The sequence below is a fragment of the Salvelinus fontinalis genome, chromosome 2 (assembly GCF_029448725.1).
Source record: "Salvelinus fontinalis isolate EN_2023a chromosome 2, ASM2944872v1, whole genome shotgun sequence".
Classification (NCBI taxonomy): Eukaryota; Metazoa; Chordata; class Actinopteri; order Salmoniformes; family Salmonidae; genus Salvelinus; species Salvelinus fontinalis.
Genome location: NC_074666.1, coordinates 10,068,706 through 10,087,663, shown reverse-complemented (window position 1 = coordinate 10,087,663; position 18,958 = coordinate 10,068,706). Strand labels below are relative to the sequence as shown.

Sequence of the window (18,958 nt, the reverse complement as noted above, 5' to 3'; positions counted from 1 at the left end):
AAAAAATATATTTTTTTACGTATCATATATCATATATTCTAATCAAAACAAGACATTGAACTGACGTCTGTGGAATCCTTCTCATATTGCATCCAAATAGCAGATTCATCCTCTTACATTAAGAGACGACCTATTTCAGCAGATTGGGGATTGTGCTAATGTAAGCGGTTTAGCTTGGCTAATTTAGCTGTGGGTGTGATATGAGTGTGATTAGTATTTATATGACACAGCCACATTAAGCAGTTTATTCTTGTTATGTACGCCACTCTCTTCCCTGTTTCAAAGACATGATGGCATGACACGGATGGATACCATCTGGCATCAATATTGGCATGAGCAGTATCTGTGATTATTGCCAAAGACAGCATAAACAAGGGCTCTCTATCACTCCCTCTCTCTTTCTTTCCATCTCTCTCTCTCTCTCTCTCTCTCTCTCTCTCTCTCTCTCTCTCTCTCTCACACACACACACACACACACACACACACACACACACACACACACACACACACACACACACACACACACACACACACACACACACACACACACACACACACACACACACACACACACACACACACACACATTTTTTACATCTCAATGGAGTACACCATTAAATTAATGTCCCTGATTTACAGCAATAACAACATGTGTCATTACATTATGTCACAATGTGCATTATTGTATCCTATTATGTTCACTTGAAGGTGTGTGTAGCTCTATTAAAATGTAGATCTTGCTGAGAGAAGAGCCAGATCATGCTGGCTGAGCATCATATCCCTGTGCTATTTCATCCGAATGGGAATCAAACCTACAGGGTTTCTTCCACCTCTCCCCTGTGAGCCGCCTGTTGCTCCATGGCCTGGCTGCCTCTGAAGGAAAGATGGATTGCATCAGGAGCACAGCGCACTACCGACCCTGCCCTTTACAAACACACATGCACACGCGTGTACACACACACCATCTACTCCATTGTCCGCCTCATCCGCAGGCCGCTAACTCAGATACACTGACAAAGTATTTAGCGAAAGGTCGGCATAAAGAATCGGACAAATCCCTCTTTAGAAAAACCTGATGCCTACTCATCTAGTTGTGCAGAATGCACACGGCCAGTCTATCGTTTAGCGCTTTACTCTTTCTGTTCTTCTCTTTCTTTCTTACACAACCACCACACACACACACACACACACCATTGGAGGTCGGTGCCATTTAAGATGAGGGAGGATGATATTTTATTTTATGAGCATGGCCTTATTTCTATTACAGGATATTGAATGACTGTCATTCATATTCCATTCACCCAGTTCAATGCAACATCAATAGGTTTAGGCTGTTACATGATACTCTTATTTTCCCCTGTATCCATCATGAGGTTGCTACAACCTAGCCAATTAATGAAAGTTTACAATGTAGGTGCACACAGGTCAAGAGAAAGATTTGAGGTGGCAGACAGTGACATATGGTGAGACAGTGACACATTCAATACCGCCTTGCACAGTCTTGCCTGCATCTAGCTGATCTATGGTGTAATCATTAGTCCAACAGTTGCAAACAAGAGTTTCTATTGGACAAATTCAGGTATGATTATCCCCATTTTGTTCCATTTGCAAAACATTTTTCAACAGAATGAATACACATAAACAGAGTTCACTTTCATAGCAGCCACTTCATAGTCCTTCTCACATTTCCACTCTCTCCTACATTTTAGTAATTTAGCAGACACTCCTATCCAGAGTACTTAGTACATAGTACATTTTCTTTGTACTGGTCCCCTGTGGAAATCAAACCCACAACCCTGGCACTGCAAGCACCACGCTCTACCAACGGAGCTACAGTACATGGGACTTTCCTTCGCTCACCTTTTCCCTCCACTTCTGAATTTCAATGTACAACACATCAACCATCTGTGACCAGGCAAAAAAAAAACTTTCCAAGCCAAACCGCATAACCGCTAACCACTATATCATTGTCACCGTTTTAGCTAAAGTAACATCATAGTCAACATAACTAATAGAACTAACACGTTAGTAAACCCGCTACAATCATGCAGTACAGTAAGCTGTTAGTAAGCAGTTTAGCAGTTACACCGGTGGGCCCCGTGTCAATAAATAAGTAAAACCAAAAGCTTACCTTGACTAGGAAGAGTTCTAGTGTTAGATAGTCATAGTCAGAAAGCTGACATAGCATCCCTCTGTTTCAGCCGGGTGTTTGAGTTGGCAAAACTAGCTAGCTGCATTTACTAGCTGCTGTAAGTAAGTGAAAGTGAGAAAAAAAATACAACATTTTGAAATCTCTCGCTCTCTCGCTTCTCCATTTTATAAAGACATTTGTTCCAAACTGTTCAACTATTGTCTTTCTCTCTCTTAATTACTATGTAAGTCTGAGAACCATGAGCCTACTAGGTTTTGCATTGAAGTCAATGTACCCAGAGGAGGACAAAAGCTAGCTGTCCTCCGGTACACCATTGTGCTACCCTACAGAGTGCTGTTGAGGCTACTGTAGACCTTCATTGCAAAACAGTGTGTTTTAATCAATTATTTGGTGATGTGAATATATTTAGTATCATTAAAAAGGATAACTTTTTAAATGTTTTACTATTTTTATTCGTATGAAATTCACTGAGTAGGATGGTCCTCCCCTTCCTCTTCTGAGGAGCCTCCACTGACACACACACATACACATACATGCACTCTCTCTCGCGCTCTCTCGCTCATGTGTAGGAGCCTAATGTGATTTCCTACTCTGCCAGGGCTTTCCGCTACCTTTTACGATCATTTCAGGTACCATCGTTGTCCTCAATGTTTAATGAATGACTTTAGGGTTTGCACCGGGTGAGAAGACTTCCTTCCAGAGATGTAGTCACACAGAAAGTTAATCTTGGTCAGAAGTCAGTAAGTGTTTGTAAGGCATAACAGAGGAGACTAGAAGACGAAGAATATAGTGGCTGTTATGCTGTTGTATTGTAAAGCAGGTTTTAGTTCGTCAGGGCATAGGGAAATATTTTGTTCTAATTCATTCAGTTGTCAAGGCGGAAAACAAACCGGTAAGTAACCCACCCACGCAGTACCTATTCCTCTCACCTTCTGTGGCCTCCCTTCAGCCTTCCTCCCTTCCCTTCCTCTCTCCTCTTCTTATCTTCTTCCCTCTCCTCCTTTCGCCTCTCCTCTTTTCCCCTTCCCCTTCCTCTGAGTATGCACCAAGCTTTCCCCCATCATCCCTCATCCCTCTTTAGGTGTGAAATGTATTGGTATTCTGCGGAGCAGAGAGATGGGAGGGGAAAGTGACACAGCCAATCTAATAGAGGAGGCGGTCATGCCTGATGTCTGTCAAAAAACATATTTCTGAGGATCAATCTGCGAAAATACCCAGCTGTCACATCCTATGGGCTATCCCTTTTCACAGAAACATTTCTTCATGTAGTTGCCAAGCCCTGCTACGGCTCGGGCTCAGACTCAGGCTCCGCATTGAGGAAGTGAGGGAGATGCCAATGAAAGCAGACGTGAACCCAAAACCCGGGACGATAGTAGCAATCTGGGTCTCTGGAGCTCTGCAGCCAGCCAGAAGTACATTATGAATGTCATAAGAGGAGTGAATCTTACAGTGGTGATTTTAGAATGTAAAACTCAGCATTTTTTTTTAGATGCATGCCAGCGAAGCCACTACACAACATAAACAATACATTAATTGCACTATAATGGTGACAAACGGTGCCCACAAACTGTTAGGGCCTACATAAAGCTGTGCCAACAGTGGAGCTTTCATTTCAGCACCATGGAGTGAATTCTTACCACCCATACACCTGGCGGAGCCTCGTCTAGCAGAGAAATAGCTCATTCAACCACATTTACTTGCTTTTTTAAAAACCATAGCTGATATGGCTGATTTGCTTAAATTAACATGTTTTTTACTGGCTCCTTGTGGATTTGTGTTACTCTATAAGAACCACATTCTCCTTCAATAATAATGAATGCCAACATGAGTTCACTTTTGAACCATACACAAACATTATTACATTTATGTTCAGTAAATTCACAATGTTTATTCTTATATCATTAACAGCTCTAAGTATAAGTGCGAGCAAACGAACTGCGACGAGATAGGCCTATTCGTTCAGTGACAGGAATTCAGAGAGAGGTCCAGATAAATTCAGCCAGATGTTGAGGCCTGAACTTTACTCTTCTTTAAGTCACAACACAGAGAAAGAGAGAGAGATGGAGGGAGAGCGAGAGCGACACGTGGACTCAGAGGTTAGCCTACTATTTGACATATTTTATCATGTGGTCTAAAGAGCAAGGAAAATACAATCACGAGGATCCACTTTTATAGACAATATACGCACAGACGCATAGACAGCGCATTAAGCAAACAAAACAACCCTTGCAATATCAACTGGAATTACATGTGTCTATTACTGAACATTTTTTGTATTTTTATTTTTTTAATGGGAAGTGACTGTCACTGGCGAACATGGTTACAGACTCAACAACATTATCCCTCCTCGTGTAGCAAAGCACATGAGCTGATTATAATACACAAAGTAAGCAAAACAATGATATGCATCATTCTAACATTACCTAAAATGATGAATAAGATACTAATGTGATAGCCATATAAGAAATATAACAATGGCATAACGGGAGGAGGAGCGGATAAGAGGCAAGCGGTCATTTCGAATAAGACATGAGCAAGCTGCGACTGATGTAGCCTATATGCCGTTTTTTTCATCCACACAATTTAATGCACGCTATGATTCTGGCAAGCACACTGCACCTACTCTCCTCCGTCTGTTGGTTGTGAAGGTCACGGCTTGTCTGTATGTGGCGTCTAGCTGAGCCACAACGTTTGATTTCCCCATGGCAGGGTTGTGTGAGGAGAATGTTTGGAGTCAAACGCAGGAAGCAGGTCTGAGCAATAACCACAGAGTCTTTACTCAAAATATATGCACAATTCCATAAAATGGAAAGAAACAAATACGAACACGTATCGAAATCAACACCTAACGTACAAACAATCACGGACAAACATCAATGAAAGACAGAGTGGTTAAATAGGGAACATGATGGGGGGAATTGATACCAGGTGTGTACAATACAGACAAAACAAAACGAAACTGAAAAATAGATCGATGGTGACTAGAAAGCCGGCGACGTCGACCGCCGAACACCACCCGAACAAGGAGAAGGGCCGACCTCGGCGGAAGTCGTGACAGTACCCCTCCCCTGACGCGCGGCTCCAGCAGCGCGACGACACCGGCCTCGGGGACGACCCGGAGGGCGAGGCGCAGGGCGATCCGGGTGGAGACGGTGAAACTCTTGTAGCATGGATGGATCTAGAATGTCCTCCACCGGTACCCAGCTTCTCTCCTCCGGACCGTACCCCTCCCACTCCACGAGGTACTGAAGGCCCCTCGCCCGACGTCTAGAATCCATGATGGCCCTTACGGTATACGCCGGGACCCCCTCGATGTCAAGAGGGGGCGGAGGGACCTCCCGCACCTCAGACTGCTGGAGCGGACCAGCCACCACCGGCCTGAGGAGAGACACATGGAACGAGGAATTAATACGATAATCAGGGGGGAGTTGTAACCTATAACAAACCTCGTTCAGTCTCCTCAGGACTTTAAATGGCCCCACAAACCGCGGACCCAGCTTCCGGCAGGGCAGGTGAAGGGGCAGGTTTCGGGTCGAGAGCCAGACCCGGTCCCCCGGTGCATACACCGGGGCCTCACTGCGGTGGCGGTCGGCACTCGCCTTTTGTCTCCTGATAGCCCGTTGTAACCGCACATGGGCAGCGTTCCAAGTCTCTTCTGAGTGCCGAAACCATTCATCCACCGCAGGAGCCTCAATCTGGCTCTGATGCCATGGTGCCAGGACCGGCTGGTAACCTAGCACACACTGAAACGGTGATAGGTTGGTAGAAGAGTGGCGGAGGGAGTTTTGGGCCATCTCCGCCCAGGGGATGTAAGCTGCCCACTCCCCCGGCCGGTCCTGGCAATAGGACCTCAGAAACCTACCCACATCCTGGTTTACTCTTTCCACCTGCCCGTTACTCTCGGGGTGGAAACCTGAGGTAAGGCTGACCGAGATCCCCAGGCGTTCCATAAACGCCCTCCAAACTCTAGATGTAAATTGGGGACCCCGATCAGAAACTATATCCTCAGGCACCCCGTAGTGCCGGAATACATGGGTGAACAGAGCCTCCGCAGTTTGTAGAGCCGTAGGGAGACCGGGCAAAGGAAGAAGACGGCAGGACTTAGAAAACCGATCCACAACGACCAGGATCGTGGTGTTACCCCGCGATGGGGGAAGATCCGTCACGAAATCCACAGATAGGTGTGACCATGGTCGCTGTGGAACGGGAAGGGGTAGTAATTTCCCTCTGGGCAGATGTCTAGGTGCCTTGCACTGTGCACATACCGAACAGGAGGAAACATAAACCCGCACGTCCTTAGCTAAAGTGGGCCACCAGTACTTCCCAGAAAGGCAGCGCACCGTCCGACCGATACCAGGATGACCAGAGGAGGGTGACGTATGAGCCCAACAGATCAAACGATCGCGGACATCAAACGGAACGTACATACGCCCAACTGGACAGTCAGGTGGAATGGGCTCTGAACGTGACGCCCGTTCGATGTCCGCGTCCACCTCCCATACCACCGGTGCCACCAAGCGAGAGGCTGGAATGAGGGGAGTGGGATCTGAGGACCTCTCCTCTGTATCATACAGCCGGGACAGTGCATCTGCCTTAACGTTCTGGGAACCTGGTTTGTAGGAAAGGGTGAAATCAAAACGGGTGAAAAACATGGCCCACCTTGCCTGGCGAGGGTTCATTCTCCTCGCCGCCCGGATGTATTCCAGATTGCGGTGGTCAGTCCAAATGAGAAAAGGGTGTCTTGCCCCCTCAAGCCAATGTCTCCACGCTTTCAGAGCCATGACAACAGCCAGCAACTCCCGGTCCCCCACATCATAGTTTCGCTCCGCCGGGCTGAGCTTCTTCGAAAAGAATGCACAGGGGCGGAGTTTTAGTGGCGTACCCGAGCGCTGAGACAGCACAGCCCCTATCCCCGCCTCGGACGCGTCCACCTCAACTATGAATGCTAAGGAAGGATCAGGATGCGCCAGCACGGGAGCTGAGGTAAACAGAGCCTTCAGGTGACCAAACGCCCTGTCCGCTCCAGCCGTCCACTGCAGTCGCACCGGTCCTCCCTTCAGCAGTGAGGTAATGGGAGCCGCTACCTGACCAATACCCCGGATAAATCTCCGGTAGTAGTTGGCAAACCCTAAAAACCGCTGCACTTCCTTTACCGTGGTTGGAGTCGGCCAATTACGCACGGCTGAAATGCGGTCATTCTCCATCTCTACCCCTGACTCAGAAAAGCGGTACCCTAGGAAGGAGATGGACTGTTGGAAGAACAGACATTTCTCAGCCTTGACATACAGGTCATGCTCCAACAGTCGACCAAGCACCCTGCGCACTAGGGACACATGCTCGGCGCGTGTAGCGGAGTATATCAGAATGTCATCGATATACACCACTACACCCTGCCCGTGCAGGTCCCTGAAAATCTCATCCACAAAGGATTGGAAGACTGATGGAGCATTCATTAACCCGTACGGCATGACTCGGTACTCATAATGCCCAGAAGTGGTGCTAAAAGCTGTCTTCCACTCATCTCCCTTCTTGATACGCACCAGGTTGTAAGCGCTCCTGAGGTCCAATTTTGTGAAGAAGCGCGCCCCGTGTAATGACTCGGTCATACTCGCTATCAGTGGTAGCGGGTAACTGTATTTTACTGTGATCTTATTTAATCCGCGATAATCAATACACGGGCGCAAACCTCCATCCTTCTTCTTCACAAAAAAGAAACTCGAGGAGACAGGTGAGATGGAAGGCCGAATGTATCCCTGTCCCAGAGATTCGGTGACATATGTCTCCATAGCCACTGTCTCCTCCTGTGACAGTGGATACACGTGACTCCTGGGAAGTTTAGCGTCTACCAAGAGATCTATCACACAATCCCCCGGTCGATGGGGTGGTAATTGAGTCGCCTTCTTTTTACAGAAGGCGAGTGCCAAATCGGCATATTCGGGAGGAATGTGCATAGTGGAAACCTGGTTTGGACTTTCCACCGTAGTAGCACCTAAGGAAACACCTACACACCTCCCTGAACACTGACAGGACCATCCCTTGAGAGCCCTCTGTTGCCATGAAATAATCGGATCATGAGAGGCCAACCAGGGAAGACCCAACACAACAGGAAACGCAGGAGAGTCAATCAGAAAGAGACAAATTCTCTCCTCGTGATCCTCCCGCGTTCTCATAACGATGGGCACTGTGACCTCCCCAACCAGCCCCGACCCCAAAGGACGACTATCTAAGGCATGTACAGGGAAGGGAACATCAACCGGAATAACAGGGATCCCTAAGCTATGAGCCAAAGAGCGGTCAATAAAGTTCCCAGCTGCGCCTGAATCTACTAGCGCCTTATGCTGGGAATGTGGGGAAAACCCAGGAAATTCTATAGATAACCACATGAGGGCAACAGAAGGCTCTGGGTGAGTTATGTGCCTACTCACCTGAGACGACCCACCAGTGCTCCGCCTGCTACCTCGACTCCCAGGAGAAACACCCCAGCACCGGACAGCAGTGTGCCCTCTACGTCCACAGTTAGTACATGGAGTGGTTCCCCCTCCGGTCTCCCTCCTAGAAGCCCCTCCCAACTCCATAGGAGTTGGATCCAAGGAGCTGGGTTCTGGAATGGACGGACCCCGATCTAGACGCCCGCGGGAAGCTAACAGGTTATCCAGCCGGATAGATAAATCTACCAGCTGGTCCAGGTTGAGAGTGGTGTCCCTGCAGGCTAGCTCCCTACGAACGTCCTCTCGTAGACTACACCTATAATGATCGATCAGGGCCCGCTCATTCCATCCCGCACCAGCGGCCAGAGTACGGAAGTCCAAAGCGAAATCTTGGGCGCTCCTCATCCCCTGCCTGAGATGGAACAATCGCTCTCCCGCCGCTCTCCCCTCAGGTGGATGGTCAAACACTGCCCGGAAGCGGCGAGAGAAGTCATCATAATCATCCAGAGTAGATCCCTCTCTTCCCCATATGGCGTTGGCCCACTCCAGGGCTTTACCAGTCAGACAGGAGATGAGAGCGCCCACCCTCTCGTGTCCCGACGGGAACGGATGAACAGATGCCAGGTATAACTCTAGCTGTAGAAGGAAGCCCTGACACCCGGCCGCTGTTCCGTCATACGCTCCCGGAAGCGAGAGCCGAATTCCACTGGTTCCGACCAGTGGAGGGATGGATGGTGGTGTAGGTAGAGGTGCTGGTGTTGGTGCTGGGGTTGGTGCTGGGTTCTGATTTACCGGGAGACCTCCTCTCTCCCATCTATCCATAGTCTGCAGCACGCGATCCATAGCTGTCCCTAACCTATGCAACATAGTTGCGTGCTGTTGCACCTGCTCCTCTACTGGGAGAGAAGAGCTGGCTGCGCCTGCTGACTCCATTTGAAATAGGTCCGTGATTCTGTCAGGGTTGTGTGAGGAGAATGTTTGGAGTCAAACGCAGGAAGCAGGTCTGAGCAATAACCACAGAGTCTTTACTCAAAATATATGCACAATTCCATAAAATGGAAAGAAACAAATACGAACACGTATCGAAATCAACACCTAACGTACAAACAATCACGGACAAACATCAATGAAAGACAGAGTGGTTAAATAGGGAACATGATGGGGGGAATTGATACCAGGTGTGTACAATACAGACAAAACAAAACGAAACTGAAAAATAGATCGATGGTGACTAGAAAGCCGGCGACGTCGACCGCCGAACACCACCCGAACAAGGAGAAGGGCCGACCTCGGCGGAAGTCGTGACACCCCAGTAATCCCAGTTTAACAGCGTTGTCTACTTGTGATGCACTATTCTCATGTTCTGCTTCCTTCCACATTGTTGAATTTGCAATATCCGACTTGTTTGGTAATGTTTATGTAAAATAGTCCAAGAGCACCGAGACGCATGATATTGACATGATCAGTCCAATCAAAGCTACGGGAGATATAACATGAATCGACGTCATTTTATCTGTGGCCAATGACCTTGAGCCTTCTTGGACTGGCATTTCTACTGTAAATCCATGTTAACACCCCAGGTGGAATTGAACTGCCGAGTTCTCCCATAGATTCAGCAGTGATGTAGTGTCCCCATGAGTGACAGAACCCTGAGCCAATCACAGCATAACCAGAGTACGCTCTGCGCTTTCGCTGGCTGGCAATCCACCACAGAAAGCACTGTGCTATTCTGAAACAGCTGCGTTATGGAGCTGCCTTACTCAAAGAAAAACACCATGTTTTTATGCTGCTCCAATAACTCAAGGATTTAAAAAATATTTTTTTACATTGTTTGCTAAACTGATACGTGACACAAATAAATGCCAGAATTACATGTAAAACCGCCCAACTTTTGTATTGTTATTATTCTTTTTTAAACAGGTGGGGTTGCCACTGGAAAGGGGGCTCTTTCACCACAGCTGATGTCCCTTGAGTGACAGAAGGAGATGCTGTGCTTTGTTTCTACTAGATTCTACACCTTGCACTGGTCTCAGACACACACACACACGCACACACACATGCACACACACACTCACACACTCACACAATGGATATTTTTGGAGGGAATGTACCCATTTTATCTTTTAACCCCCGCACAGTGTGCAGTGTGCCCCTTTGCTAATACTTACAGCACAGGAACTGGCAAGGAACTGGGACCTTGATGGTTTGAGTGAGTCATGTATTTTTTTTTTATTCATTTAATTCCGTTAAAGTCTATCAATTCCTGTCATCCCTCTAAGGTTTTTTAACATGCAGAGAGCGTAGAATGCTCAGTCGCAAGGACAGCTCAGTCCAGCCCAGTCCAGCCCTCTGGCTAGGATCCTTCAGACACCGACCAGACGGGTCCTGAGGAGAGACGTTTTGTCCCTTTAACTCTATTATCACTTTTAAAAATATTTGAACACATTGATGAATATTTAAAGCAGATTAATATTTCACCGTGGCACATCGCAGTCAGGAGATGAGAAAAAAAGATAGAAAAAGCATCAGAAAAGGAGAGAGAGAGGAGAGAGAGGGGAGAGAGACGAGAGAGAGGGGAGAAAGAGGGGAGAGAGGAGAGAGAGTGAAAGAGACATTGAGATGCAGGGAGAGTCACCTCTTCTTCTTCCAACATGCAGTCTCGCTACTCCTCTGCCTCGCCCAGGTCTCTTCTCCTTTCCTCTCCTCTCCTCTGATGCATAGTCAGTCAGAGGACAGTATAGTGTGTGAGAGTCCAGTACTATCACCCAGTGTTGTGTCAGTGGAGTTCTGTTGCGGGAAAGCGCTGAGTCATGATGTGTGTGTGTGGAGAGAAGGAGAACAATGAGTTGGTAGGCGCTGTCAGGGGACGTTCATCTCAAACCCATTACATTTACATTACATTACATTTAAGTCATTTAGCAGACGCTCTTATCCAGAGCGACTTACAAATTGGTGCATTCACCTTATGATATCCAGTGGAACAACCACTTTACAATAGTGCATCTAACTCTTTTAAGGGGGGGGGGGGGGGTTAGAAGGATTACTTTATCCTATCCAGGTATTCCTTAAAGAGGTGGGGTTTCAGGTGTCTCCGGAAGGTGGTGATTGACTCCGCTGACCTGGCGTCGTGAGGGAGTTTGTTCCACCATTGGGGTGCCAGAGCAGCGAACAGTTTTGACTGGGCTGAGCGGGAACTGTACTTCCTCAGAGGTAGGGAGGCGAGCAGGCCAGAGGTGGATGAACGCAGTGCCCTTGTTTGGGTGTAGGGCCTGATCAGAGCCTGAAGGTACGGAGGTGCCGTTCCCCTCACAGCTCCGTAGGCAAGCACCATGGTCTTGTAGCGGATGCGAGCTTCAACTGGAAGCCAGTGGAGAGAGCGGAGGAGCGGGGTGACGTGAGAGAACTTGGGAAAGTTGAACACCAGACGGGCTGCGGCGTTCTGGATGAGTTGTAGGGGTTTAATGGCACAGGCAGGGAGCCCAGCCAACAGCGAGTTGCAGTAATCCAGACGGGAGATGACAAGTGCCTGGATTAGGACCTGCGCCGCTTCCTGCGTGAGGCAGGGTCGTACTCTGCGAATGTTGTAGAGCATGAACCTACAGGAACGGGTCACCGCCTTGATGTTAGTTGAGAACGACAGGGTGTTGTCCAGGATCACGCCAAGGTTCTTAGCACTCTGGGAGGAGGACACAATGGAGTTGTCAACCGTGATGGCGAGATCATGGAACGGGCAGTCCTTCCCCGGGAGGAAGAGCAGCTCCGTCTTGCCGAGGTTCAGCTTGAGGTGGTGATCCGTCATCCACACTGATATGTCTGCCAGACATGCAGAGATGCGATTCGCCACCTGGTTATCAGAGGGGGGAAAGGAGAAGATTAATTGTGTGTCGTCTGCATAGCAATGATAGGAGAGACCATGTGAGGATATGACAGAGCCAAGTGACTTGGTGTATAGCGAGAATAGGAGAGGGCCTAGAACAGAGCCCTGGGGGACACCAGTGGTGAGAGCACGTGGTGCGGAGACAGATTCTCGCCACGCCACCTGGTAGGAGCGACCTGTCAGGTAGGACGCAATCCAAGCGTGGGCCGCGCCGGAGATGCCCAGCTCGGAGAGGGTGGAGAGGAGGATCTGATGGTTCACAGTATCAAAGGCAGCCGATAGGTCTAGAAGGATGAGAGCAGAGGAGAGAGAGTTAGCTTTAGCAGTGCGGAACGCCTCCGTGACACAGAGAAGAGCAGTCTCAGTTGAATGACTAGTCTTGAAACCTGACTGATTTGGATCAAGAAGGTCATTCTGAGAGAGATAGCAGGAGAGCTGGCCAAGGACGGCACGTTCAAGAGTTTTGGAGAGAAAAGAAAGAAGGGATACTGGTCTGTAGTTGTTGACATCGGAGGGATCGAGTGTAGGTTTTTTCAGAAGGGGTGCAACTCTCGCTCTCTTGAAGACGGAAGGGACGTAGCCAGCGGTCAAGGATGAGTTGATGAGCGAGGTGAGGTAAGGGAGAAGGTCTCCGGAAATGGTCTGGAGAAGAGAGGAGGGGATAGGGTCAAGCGGGCAGGTTGTTGGGCGGCCGGCCGTCACAAGACGCGAGATTTCATCTGGAGAGAGAGGGGAGAAAGAGGTCAAAGCACAGGGTAGGGCAGTGTGAGCAGAACCAGCGGTGTCGTTTGACTTAGCAAACGAGGATCGGATGTCGTCGACCTTCTTTTCAAAATGGTTGACGAAGTCATCAGCAGAGAGGGAGGAGGGGGGAGGAGGGGGAGGAGGATTCAGGAGGGAGGAGAAGGTGGCAAAGAGCTTCCTAGGGTTAGAGGCAGATGCTTGGAATTTAGAGTGGTAGAAATTGGCTTTAGCAGCAGAGACAGAAGAGGAGAATGTAGAGAGGAGGGAGTGAAAGGATGCCAGGTCCGCAGGGAGGCGAGTTTTCCTCCATTTCCGCTCGGCTGCACGGAGCCCTGTTCTGTGAGCTCGCAATGAGTCGTCGAGCCACGGAGCAGGAGGGGAGGACCGAGCCGGCCTGGAGGATAGGGGACATAGAGAGTCAAAGGATGCAGAAAGGGAGGAGAGGAGGGTTGAGGAGGCAGAATCAGGAGATAGGTTGGAGAAGGTTTGAGCAGAGGGAAGAGATGATAGGATGGAAGAGGAGAGAGTAGCGGGGGAGAGAGAGCGAAGGTTGGGACGGCGCGATACCATCCGAGTAGGGGCAGTGTGGGAAGTGTTGGATGAGAGCGAGAGGGAAAAGGATACAAGGTAGTGGTCGGAGACTTGGAGTGGAGTTGCAATGAGATTAGTGGAAGAACAGCATCTAGTAAAGATGAGGTCAAGCGTATTGCCTGCCTTGTGAGTAGGGGGGGAAGGTGAGAGGGTGAGGTCAAAAGAGGAGAGGAGTGGAAAGAAGGAGGCAGAGAGGAATGAGTCAAAGGTAGACGTGGGGAGGTTAAAGTCACCCAGAACTGTGAGAGGTGAGCCATCCTCAGGAAAGGAACTTATCAGGGCGTCAAGCTCATTGATGAACTCTCCAAGGGAACCTGGAGGGCGATAAATGATAAGGATGTTAAGCTTGAAAGGGCTGGTAACTGTGACAGCATGGAATTCAAAGGAGGCGATAGACAGATGGGTCAGGGGAGAAAGAGAGAACGTCCACTTGGGAGAGATGAGGATCCCAGTGCCACCACCCCGCTGACCAGAAGCTCTCGGGGTGTGCGAGAACACGTGGGCAGACGAGGAGAGAGCAGTAGGAGTAGCAGTGTTATCAGTGGTAATCCATGTTTCCGTTAGTGCCAAGAAGTCGAGGGACTGGAGGGAAGCATAGGCTGAGATGAACTCTGCCTTGTTGGCCGCAGATCGGCAGTTCCAGAGGCTGCCTGAGACCTGGAACTCCACGTGGGTCGTGCGCGCTGGGACCACCAGGTTAGAGTAGCAGCGGCCACGCGGTGTGAAGCGTTTGTATGGTCTGTGCAGAGAGGAGAGAACAGGGATAGACAGACACATAGTTGACAGGCTACAGAAGAGGCTACGCTAATGCAAAGGAGATTGGAATGACAAGTGGACTACACGTCTCGAATGTTCAGAAAGTTAAGCTTACGTTGCAAAAAATCTTATTGACTAAAATGATATAGTACTGCTGGCTGGTGAAATAGGCTAGCTAGCAGTGGCTGCGTTGTTGACTTTGTTTGAAAGTGTAGCTGGCTAGGTAACCTCTAACTGGCTAGGTAACCTCGACAATTACTCTAGACTACACAATTATCTTGGATACAAAGACGGCTATGTAGCCAGCTAAGATCAAACAAATCAAACTGTTGTACTGTAATGAAATGAAATGTAATACTACCTGTGGAGCAAAGCGGAATGCAACTACTCGCTCCAACCCGGAAGTGCGTATCGTAGAGGGAGAGGCAATAGAAGTGTTGTTTCTTGTATTATTGTCTTTTGTGTCTTTAGAGGACTGCTTCACCTTAATGTCCCCTTTCCCCCCTTTCCCTTTTCTTCTGTCCTTATTTTGTCCCACTTTGTCCCTTCTTTGTCCCTTCTTCTCTTCTGCCAGCTAGACACTCCTTGTTAGCTAGCTAGCTTCTTCCAGGAATGTCCCTAGCAACTGCCTAGCAACAGGTAAACAACTTAGCTAGCTAAGAAAACGGTATAATTTTATGAAAAAATTGTTACTTTTTCAAAAGCCTTTCTTCTTTGTTTGCTGCTCGTTTGGTCTCCTATTCAGTTTGCAGTTTTCTTTTGATTTTTTTTCGATGTACTTGACTCTAAAAAAACATTTAAAAAAACATTGAAATGTTTTTTTTTTTTTTTAAACCCATGAGACGGATCATTACGAGTTCACACTTTCTCCAGTGACTCAATCCTCTACTCTCCCCTCTACTCCTTCCTTCGCCCCACAGACCCAGCCGAGACTCTTCTGCATTTGCAAGACACTCTACACTTCAAAGGGGGGGGGGGGTTTGTCGACAAGCTCCAAATCATTCGAGACTAGTTCGAGGTCAAAGGTTCACATGGGATGGTCTTCAAACGTGAATGAAAGCCATTGATATCAAACAGTATATGAGCACTGCTGAATGATGACCACGCAAGCAACACATGAGGAAAAATGCACCCTCAGCAGCCATTCTATAGCGCTTATCTGCAGTTCACCGAGTACGATATGAAGGATTGTCCTCGCAAACCATAAACTCTTAGGAGCCACTCACACTAATTCAAAACTCATCATCCACAGAGTGGCTTCATTTTTTCTCCATGCATTAAACTAATTCATCATAGTCTAGGGCCCTATCGGCTTCCTCAAGAAAGGTGCATCATTAAACAATATCTTGTGAGGAAGAGACAGAGGTTTGGCCAGTGATCTGATTAGACTGCTGTCCCTGTAAACCTTATAGGGCTCCAAGCACAAGAGTTCCCTGTTAGAACTCAAGCTTTGTTCCATAAATATGCCATTAGCAAAATGCATAATAGGAAGGACTTTTATATTCCAAACGCTTCTCCCTAATTAACGCTCCTGCACGCCTCACAATGATATTTGCATATTAATATGCAGTTAATGCGCCACGGGTGCTGGATAAATAACATCAGGTACATGCGTTCCTCTACTTTTACAGATACCAGCTTTAGAGGAAAAAAATGGAAACAAATGGAGCATTTATTTGGCGAGCTGCAGTGCAATTTGTAACTATGTTACATTTTAGTGCAATCATGTTTACATTTGCATTACTTAAAGTTTTTCATTTGCATTTTGAAGTAAGGCTTGTTTTAAAAGGAAATATTCGGAGGGAACTGAAGAGCAAAGGTTTATGTCTGTATATTATGCCTACTGACAAACATTTCCCTTAGAGCCATTCCCAGCGGGCAAAACCGTTGCTATGACATCAATCTGACGTCTTTTATGACAACATTTCGTCTGCTGGGTTCGAGAGTGCAGTATTGAGCTGCATAAAAAGAAAATATCTGACTAGATATACAGGTATAGGATCTTAATTTGATCACTCTTTTGTTGCGGCTCATTTTTCTGTACTGCAGGAAATGCAGTTGAGCTTTGTGATTTGCATAAATGTAACACAGGGTTATGTAAACAGCATTACAATTTTCATGTAGCTTACTTTTGGCCAGCTAATAGCCTAACCACCGATCAAGCAATATTATGGACTAAACATTCAAATTATTATTATTCTGTGACAATATAGGTCAAATTAAGATCCTACATCTGTAAGGTACGCCTTAGAGCTGTAATAAAGTCTGGGATAAATTGCACAATATGAGCCATTGAAAGGAATGCATTGGCACGTAGGAGCATGTGGAGGAGAGTGAGACAGAGGGTGGCGCTCTATTCTGATTCTATGGAGGGAAGTGATGGTCTTCAAAGGGTATAGATGAGAGTGTGATATGAGAAATGGTAACCATGGACATATCTTTTCATGAGAATGCAGTATGTTATGTTCTGTTACTGTAAAAGGTCAAACATCATGGGCCCGTTTCCCTGACACAGATTAAGCCATGTCCTTGACTAAAAACACTATGGAGATTCCCATTGAGAATGCTTTTCGTCCAGGACTTGGATGTGATTGTGGGAAATCTGTGGTTCTGGGGGGTTAATACAGCTACACAACCGGTGATAAAAACAGAGAGTTAAAAAAACATATTAACGTTCAAAATCGATAAACATCAAACACACCAACCCATTTACAGAAATCCATCTTTACTGAAACACTTGGAACACAAAATGAAAGGTAAAATAACAAGGTATTGATAATCAATCAATCAGCAATAAGAAGAACAAGAACCTGTCTTTCATGTCTTTCTTCTCTTCCTTCTTTCTCACCTCTCGTTTTCTCCATCTCTTTCCATCCTCTGCCAGACCAGGCTCAACTAAGCTTAAAAAAAGGAAATATCCTCCTTACTAAAGCCTGTGAAATCCACATGTCAAGCTGAGCTGAGGTGAACGCTACGGCCTAGACAGGACACTATGGTGACAAGTGTTCTTTTGACCGGAAAACAATATGACCGTGTGTAAAAGTAACATTACCTAGTATAGAGAAACGCCAGACCAGCCTGGAGCATGTGGAGCTGGGGAGGATAATATGCCTGTCTAAATTCTTCATGACTTATCTCTTCTTCTCCCACTCTCGCTCTTCCGCACTCTCTCTCTCGCAAACTCTCTCTTTCCTACTCTTTCTCTCTCTCACTATCTCTTGCTTTCTCTCTCACTATCTCTCTCTCTCTTTCAGGCAGGCTTTTCTCTCTCTCTTTGTCTCATCTCACTATACTGCTAGTCTCTGGGTTTCCTTTTCTCTTAATACCCTTTTCAGATGTGGGAGCTGCGTTCAGTTTCGGAATGATTCCTTTTCTTTGAGTCTCTTGCCTTCTCCCTCTCTCGCTCTGTTTCTCTTAGATCTCAGCAGGGAACTGGCAGGCCCAACTTCTACAGTGTTCATTCTCTCTCTCTCTCTCTCTCTCTCTCTCTCTCTCTCTCTCTCTCTCTCTCTCTCTCTCTCTCTCTCTCTCTCTCTCTCTCTCTCTCTCTCTCTCTCTCTCTGTCCCTCTCTCTCTCTCTCTCTCTCCCTCCTTCTCCTCTCCCTCCTTCTCCTCTCCCTCCTTCTCCTCTCTCTCCATCCCTCGCTTTCTCTCCCTCCCTCTCTCTCTCACTCTAACTCCTTCTCCTCTCTCTCCCTCTCTCTCTCCCTCTCTCTCTCCCTCTCTCTCTCCCTCTCTCTCTCTCTCCCTCCCTCTCTCTCTCCCTCTCTCTCTCTCTCCCTCTCTCTCTCTCTCCCTCTCTCTCTCTCTCCCTCTCTCTCTCTCTCCCTCTCTCTCTCTCCCTCTCTCTCTCCCTCCCTCTCTCTCTCCCTCCCTCTCTCTCTCTCCCTCCCTGCTTCCCTCCCTCCCTCCCTCTCTCCCTCTCTCCCTCCCTCCCTCTCTCCCTCTCTCCCTCTCTCCCTCCCTTCCTCCTCCCTCCCTCCCTCTCTCTCTGTCTCTCCCTCGCTCCCTCCCTCCCTCCCTCCCTCCCTCCCTCCCTCCCCCTCCTTCTCCTATCTCTCTCTCTCTCTCCCTCTCCCTCCTTCTCCTCTCTCTCTCTCTCTCTCTCCCCCTCTCTCTCCCTCCCTCCCTCCCCCTCTCCCTCTCCCTCTCCCTCTCCCTCTCCCTCTCCCTCTCCCTCCTTCTCCTCTGTCTCCCACTCCCTCTCCCCCGCTCTCCCTCTCCTTTCTCTCCCTATCCCTCTCTCTCTCTCCCTCTCCCTCCTTCTCCTCTCCCACCTTCTCCTCTCTCTCTCTCTCTCTCTCTCCCTCTCTCTCTCCCCCTCTCTCTCTCTCCATCTCTCTCTCTCTCTCTCTCCCTGTCTCTCTCCCTCCCTCTCTCTCTCCCTCTCCCTCCTTCTCCTCTCTCTCT

At 48.0% G+C, this 18,958-nt stretch overlaps 1 protein-coding gene across 5 annotated transcripts in view; it reads right to left on the bottom strand.

Annotated features, from left to right (window-relative positions):
• The window catches only part of LOC129811569 (mucin-2-like), a 93,972-nt gene that overhangs the window by 40,433 nt on the left and 34,581 nt on the right, over positions 1–18,958 (bottom strand). The gene's annotated exons all lie outside the window — the stretch shown is intronic.